Genomic DNA, 7,521 nt, shown 5'->3' with positions numbered 1-7,521 from the left:
TACGACTATATCCATTTAGATCTACCCCTATAACGTTCAGATATATTGTTGTAGCCTTAAGATCTGTTGTTGTAACTACTTGGAAATCAACTTCTCTTAGGGATCATGCTATGATACCATGTTAAAGTCTCTATTCTAGAAACTTAGGTAAATTAATTACTTATGATTTCCTTACTAAAAAATAACTTATATTGAATTATTCAACTCACATAATAAAATACACTTACTAAAAATTTATTTGGAAATAAAAAGTCAACAAAATCTACATGAAACCAATCTCCAAAATACACACATAAATTTTTGCCCTTCCGATATCAACTTTTCTGTAAAGAACTCGACCCTTTAGTGCATTCAAAGGGATGGGGTCAAATTCTCCCTGATAATAGATACAAGTCTTAGTTGATATGTCATTTAGCCAACAATATAGGGTCATTGTGTCATGCAGATCAAGTCTCTTCCAAAATTATAGTGGACTAGAGCCCTTGCTTCATCACACCAGAAGTTCGTTCTCAAGCAACATATGCTAGCTCTTAGCCCATTCACTCTCAAAGGAGATTGTTGAGTGATATACGCCAAACCTATTGAGGTTGTGCTCAAGTCCAAATTGTTGATCGATACACCATAGCGGAAATCCCTGGAGATCTTGGTCAATTAAGAGACTATCCCTTTTTCCTAACACATACCTAGGTTTGTCGCATAAGCTTGGGAGTCTCACTAAGGAGGGTAGAATGGGTCGTGTGAGTGTTTCCCCACCACAGAATTTGCTAACCTAGTGATATGTAATTGTTGGCATAAGGAAATCATGTTATTAATGAGAAATCATTTCGTTCAAACCATGAGTATCATTAACAAAATAGACGGTCTTATGGGAAGAAGTAACTTCCCAAATCCATTCATTTCAAAATTCCAAACACTTGATGAAGTTGATTACTAATGAAATTTACCAGAGATATGGCTTTTGGCCATTTTAATCAGGTTCACTCCACTAGTGGTTATGTTCATGCTGTAGATGATGGTGCAACCATATATGTTATGGCCCTAAACCATTATTTTTCAAGGCTCATTCCTCGTGAGTACAAGTTTGGTATATATCTATATTTATATGAAGACTATGTCCAAAGAGTTGGAAAACTTAACTCCACAAGCTCCACCATACAAGCTAAAAATATGCACTCCAAGATGACTCCAAAAGGGGGTGGGGTTTGTAGATGGAATTTTTTTTCTAATCACCCATAACCAAATTTCTCCAATTTCAAGCCAACTTTTCAAGGATGTAGCTATGGAAAATCTCAAAATCTGATTTGTAGCCTTTATCATATATCTATGCAATTATGAAAATTTCCACTTATCCCTTGAAAGTCAAGAAAGTGTTTCTAGGCTAGTAAAGGAAAAACGAAACACTAGATCGATGAGGCCTATATTTTTCCTTACCTCATCAACTATTAAATAAGATTGTGAGAAGAATTAAAGAAAGACAACATTGTTAGGTAGAGTTGTGCTTAGGGTCTAAGGTGTGAAACTTGGAAAAATGACTCCCTAACCTCCAAGGGTTATCAAGACTTTAAGGTTAAGTGAGACCCAATTTTGACAATAAGAATGGTCTCCACAACCATCACAATTCCATTGTAAGGAACATCATTCCTTCCCTCAACTTGTCACCCAATGGAATAGGGTTGGAATGCATCTATTTTAATATACATATAATCTAAGATTTATTTTACCATAAAAACTTTAATGAGTTTATATCTTGCACAAATAGGAGCTATACTCATAGTATATATTTCATGACTTCAAAGTGAAATCAGAGCCACCAAGAGCGTAGGGTGAATGGATATAAGGAGTCTATGAGGAACAATAAGGGTCCTTCACATTTCTATTCAATTCACCTTTATTCCCTTGCTTGGTCCTTCAACGTTGTGCTTTACTCAACTGAGGGATGGTGGTGAAGGAAATTTATGATAACACAAAGGTGAACTAGAGGAGTAATACCCCATTACTACGAGCTTAAGGATTTTATTAACCCCTAGAATAAAATGCAAGAAAAAATCAACTGTATTAGTGAATATATTACATGACAACATCAAATGTTCTGTGAAGACAGACTTGGTTAGTTCTCTCATAAGGAATTCTTATGCCACCTATAAGGTTCTCATTAAGCCAAATCAAGTTAGATTTTAGTTGTGATGCTTGTTAATATACTTATTGTCTAGGCCTTCAATGGCACCTTCATAAACATTCTTCAATGACCTAATTCATTTAGTCATGACAAAAAAGTCATTACCAAAGAATCACATGCAACATGGAATATTAAAATAGATAATGTGCCAAAGACATTTATAGCAAGAGAGCATCAACTTAAAATCAAATGCAAAGAATTATTTGAAGTGTTCTACCTACAACTAAATAAGGGTGTGCACCTCTCTAACCAACCATATGCTTAGTTGGTTGTAGCTACACATGGGAGTGTCTTCTGTTCTTGTGTAGTCCCCCAGCATCCTCCCCTCTTAGTGCTTGTTATCCAACCTAGCTAGCATCAAATTTGCAAACCCGTTTTTCCTAGTTTAGGTTTGGGATTTCCTACTTCAAATGAACAATCAAATTCAAAATTTATCATTCCTAAACACTTATAAATGTTCCTCATACGGATTCAACACCACTTGGGCATGGAATTCTATTATCCTAGGAAGTTTAATCTACCAAAATTTACCAACAAAAAACCCACTCACAAATAAACCTCTTTCACCCATGGGTGTTCTTTGTTTTTTTCCAACTTTTATTTTATCTGTAAACTGTTGTGGATATTCCATTAGATAGTTTTTCACAACATATCCGATAAAAAATTACTAAAATCCAAAATCTATACTATGAGGGTTAATTTTTGTTTAGATTTTTGGATTGTTAAATCATTGTGATTTGCTTATGCATGCAAAATATAAAAATGAGTAAAATAGAGAATAATTAAAAAAAATCACTCACAAACCACAATAACATAATAAATGACCCGGGAAACCCTCGGGAAAAAACCTAGCTAGATTTGAGGATATTTTGTTCTCTCTTTCTCTCAATGGAAAATGGTGCAAATATAAAGGAGTGAGACATGTGCCTTGTGGGATATTATAGGCACAAACCCTCTCTATCCACTCTTAGCTACATTGCTCAATTGTGGAACAAAATGAACTAGAATAGAATCAAATCCCTTTTCCTCCTAGTTGCCCGATTATAACATAGCCTGATAGCCAACTAGGGGTTAAATTTGACCCATTCAACAATAGATATGAGCTACAACTCAACCCTTCTAGGGTCTTCTTCATCATGGTCATGTGACTTGCCCCTTTTCCATGATTAATGGGGTTGATCTGACATCCTCTTGGATCATTGTGGTAAAAAATGGAAGTTCAACTTCCATGTGGAATAACTTTTGAAATTAGAGTCTATTTGAGGCCTTTCATGAGTCGTTGAAAAGGTATTTGAGTTAAAAAAATCATGAAATGCCTTAAACTACCTCTAGAAGGTTTAAAACTGATCCAAATGGATCCTAGAAAAACCTCTAAGTCTTCAAAAATCGCTTAAAAAGATCAAAACTATCGCATAAGGAAAACTTATGGAAAAGTCGGATTACATTATCGGGAGGCAAAAACACCAAGAAACAGTGGAAAACAGGCTTATCGGAGGCTTGAACCGTGAATTCACAGGAGCTGTTAGATCTGGCCGATCAACGGTCCAGATCCGATCAGCAAATCGCAATTGGCAAAGGCTATCGGAGGTGGCTATATGGGAAGCGCGATCAAAGGAGAGTCGTTGATCTATGGGCGCAGATCAACAGTCCAAAGTCAATCGCGCTATCCACATCGCTAATATATATATATACATATGGACTTAACCACGGCCCGATAGGATCAACGATATGTGATTGCGATATTGCAATATCGCATCAGAGCTATGCATAGGAGTGGGGCCGATTATGACTAAGACTGCGATAGACCGCACCTGATAAAAATATAAACGCTATTTCAGAAGATTTGAGATCCGTCAAATGACATTTTTAATGTATTTTCACGTATTTCGTTTATTAAACGAAATGCGAAGGGAAGCGCCGATGTGATGAAACTTGCACCCGAAGGGGTTTGGGAATGAAAATGAATAATATTTCAAATCCGCCCAAAGCCATTTTTACAAGATTTTTAGTGTTTTTACGTATTTTCAAAATACAAAGGAAATCCACGAAACAAGTGGGATTTCGAGGGGAACAAAACGGTAAGTGGTTTGGGCATTGGCTACCACGTGTCTAGGACGAGGAGAGAGAAAACCACCCTCATCGGGTGGTTAACCTCCATACGGAAGGGACGCCCGAAATAGACCACAGCCATTGGATCTGGATCTCCCAGATCAACGGTGGAGATGTGATATCGCTACAAAGGCGGACCCGATAGGAGTTATAAAGAGGATTCATAATATTTCAAATACGATGAACAATGTTTTGGAGGATTTTCTGTATTTTTGCAGCGTTTCTTTGTGTTAATAGAAAATGACCAATTTTGGGATTTCAAAGGTTCGATGACCCATTCCGTTACAGTACAGGTGGCCACCATCCCTGAAAGCGTTTAGCAATGATTGCTAACGCTTAGAGGGGGATCTGAGCGGATAGAGGTCGGGAAGACAAAGAGCCCGAGAAGGAGAATGAACAGACAACACAGATTGGATTTAAAAGCAACAGATCGACAGAAACAAAGGTAGACAATATTGAAGGCAGTGCTGAGACAGAGCAACAGAGACAGAGAGTCAGTGAGGAGAGTCTGTGTACTCAAAAGGGACTTAGGGGATCCAAGTAAAGCCTTATTGTTTGTATCTGTTGTGTGAGGCTCAAATTGAGCTCACTGTTGTAAAACTCTATTTTGAAGACATAATAGAGAGGTCACCACCGAAGGCTGGACCAGGATATGTAGCCCAGGAGTGTTGGGTGAACTCCTTATTAAACTTGTTTTGTTCATGTGTGTTGTCTATTATGTTTCTTTTACTGCTTCATTGTCTATGTATTTAGCAATCTTATCGATCCATTGCACAAAGTAACATAGGAAAATCCATGCACTTGAGTCTGTAGTACCTTAATAATTGTCTTAGATCTCATTATTAGAGCTTTAGGTTGCTAAGGTTAGACAAGCTTGTGCTGGATTGGTGAATCATAACTAGGTCAAAGCTCAAATTAGGAGAAGGAGAACTGGTTGAGACTAACCCAGAAATAGGAAGAGTCTATCCTAGGAGGAAAATGGCAGAAGAAAGTCCCTTGGAATCAGACCCTTAGTTCATGGACAGTTTCATGACCATGAGAGCCATGGTAGAAGAGATGTATCGAGAATTTAAGAAAGGTCGAAGTGAAGATTCTTCAACCTCCAAACAAGACAAAGGAACAGAGGAATCTCTTCTAGATGGCCATTCTGAAGGCAAAGGGAAAGGAAAAGAGCCTCCTCTAACAACACCTCCTTCTAGCCCTTTGATTAAATTAGATGTAAATTTGATTTGCCAATATATGATGGAGAATTAAATGTAGAAAAGCTAGATAACTGGATTAGACAGGTTGATGTATATTGCAGGGTGCAAAACCTCGATTCAGAAAGGAGAAAGATTCAGCTGGCCAGCCTTTGCCTTGGAGGAACTGCCCTAGTGTGGTGGGAAGGGAGGACACAAGCTGATTTGAAGAAGCATGGTAAAATTCTTTCTACTTGAAGTGAATTTGTTTCTGCCATTAAAAAATAATTCTATCTACTAGCTTATATGCAGCAAGCTATGATGAGTTGGCAAACTCTTCGCCAATTAAAGGGGCAAAGTGTACAATGCTAACCCAGGAATTTAGAAAAAGAGCTTTAATTCTAGGCATTTCTCTAGACTCGCCTGAAACTTTGTTGAAGTATATAGGTGGTCTACATAGCTATTTGAGGCACACCATTCTCATGTTTAACCCTACTAGCATAGATGAGGTATCAATTCAGGCTACAGATCTGGAGGCTAGAGGTAAGAATGTGAACCCAGAGATTGGGGGATCATCAAAACCCACTGCAAACAAGAACAAGGAAAAGATGAAGAAGAAATGGAAAGAGAGGAAGACAAACGCTGTACAGAAAGACAAACCTTCATGCACTCACTACAAGAAGGATGGACATGATGTTGAACATTGTTGGTCTTTGCATTCAGAGCTGAAACCCAAGAAGTTCGATGGAAAGAAGAAGAAGGCTGCTACTGCTATTAAAAAAGATTTGGGGTCAGACTCAGGTGATGAAACAACAACCGCAGTTACAGGTATAAAAAGTAAAAATTCTGAAGCATCCACTGGTAACTTTGCACAATCTATTGATAATGAAGAAAATGAGAGGAAAAGACATGAGCTTTTTCATATTAGAGTTATTTCCAAGCATCAAAAGATTGATACTTTATTTGATAGTGGTTCACAAGTAAAATTGATTTCTGAAGCAATTGTAAAGAAGTTGGGATTACTAACAACACCTCACAAGAAGCCATATCCATTAGGTTGGGTATGTGATAAAGCAAAGCTACAAGTGACTAGAAAATGTAAACTTAGGTTTGCTTTTGGGTCAGCATTTGTAGATGAGGTTGAGTTAGATATAGTTCCCTTGGATATATGTGGTATTGTTTTAGGAAGTCCTTTCTTGAATGATAGAAAAGCCATTTTCTATAGAGCTGAAAATAAGTATCAACTCACAAAAGATGGAATAGAATATATTGTAAGAGCTCATCAGCTCAAAAATAACTACACTCTCATTAACTCAGGGCAGATGAAAAGAATTGTAAATTCATGCAAGCAATTTTTACTAATGGTTGTAAAGGGAAAGAAACCTAATAAAACCAATGTATTGAGGGCTGTGATGCTAAACATAAAGCTGATTTAGAAAAAAGTTGTTTTAGAATATGATATCCTATTTCAAGAACCTAAAGGTCTACCACCCAAAAAGAAATTTGTACATGATATTCATTTGCAGCAAGATACTCCATTGCCTAACATCGAATGTACAGGTTATCCGCTTTAGAGAATGCAAATATCAAGAAGCAGGTACAGGAGCTGCTTGAGAAAGGGTTCATAAGGCCAAGCACATCACCATGCGGATCTCCAATCGTGTTGGTGAGAAAGAAAGATGGTTCGTGGAGGATGTGAATTGATTACAGAGCACTGGATAAACTAACGATCAAGAATTGTTATCCCCTTCCTCGCATAGATGATCTATTAGATCAGTTGAAAGAAGTTGTTTACTTTTCCAAGTTGGACTTGCGTAGTGGCTACCATCAGGTCAGAGTTGCAGAACAAGATGCATGGAAGACTGCTTTCAAAACAAAGCAAGGGTTGTATGAATGGCTAGTTATGCCTTTTGTCTTAACTAATGCTCCTGCCACTTTCATGAGAGTTATGAATGATGTACTCCGACCTTTTATTGATGATTTTTTAATTGTATATTTAGATGACATTCTTGTTTTCAGTAAAACATGGGAAGAACATTTGAAGCATGTAAAGCAGAC

Source organism: Pinus tabuliformis, chromosome 1_2 (genome assembly GCF_031772625.1).
Source record: "Pinus tabuliformis cultivar Carrire ecotype Pingquan chromosome 1_2, CPIR1, whole genome shotgun sequence".
Lineage (NCBI taxonomy): Eukaryota > Viridiplantae > Streptophyta > Pinopsida > Pinales > Pinaceae > Pinus > Pinus tabuliformis.
The sequence above is the reverse complement of the archived record's forward strand: the minus strand, read 5'-3'. Positions refer to the sequence as shown.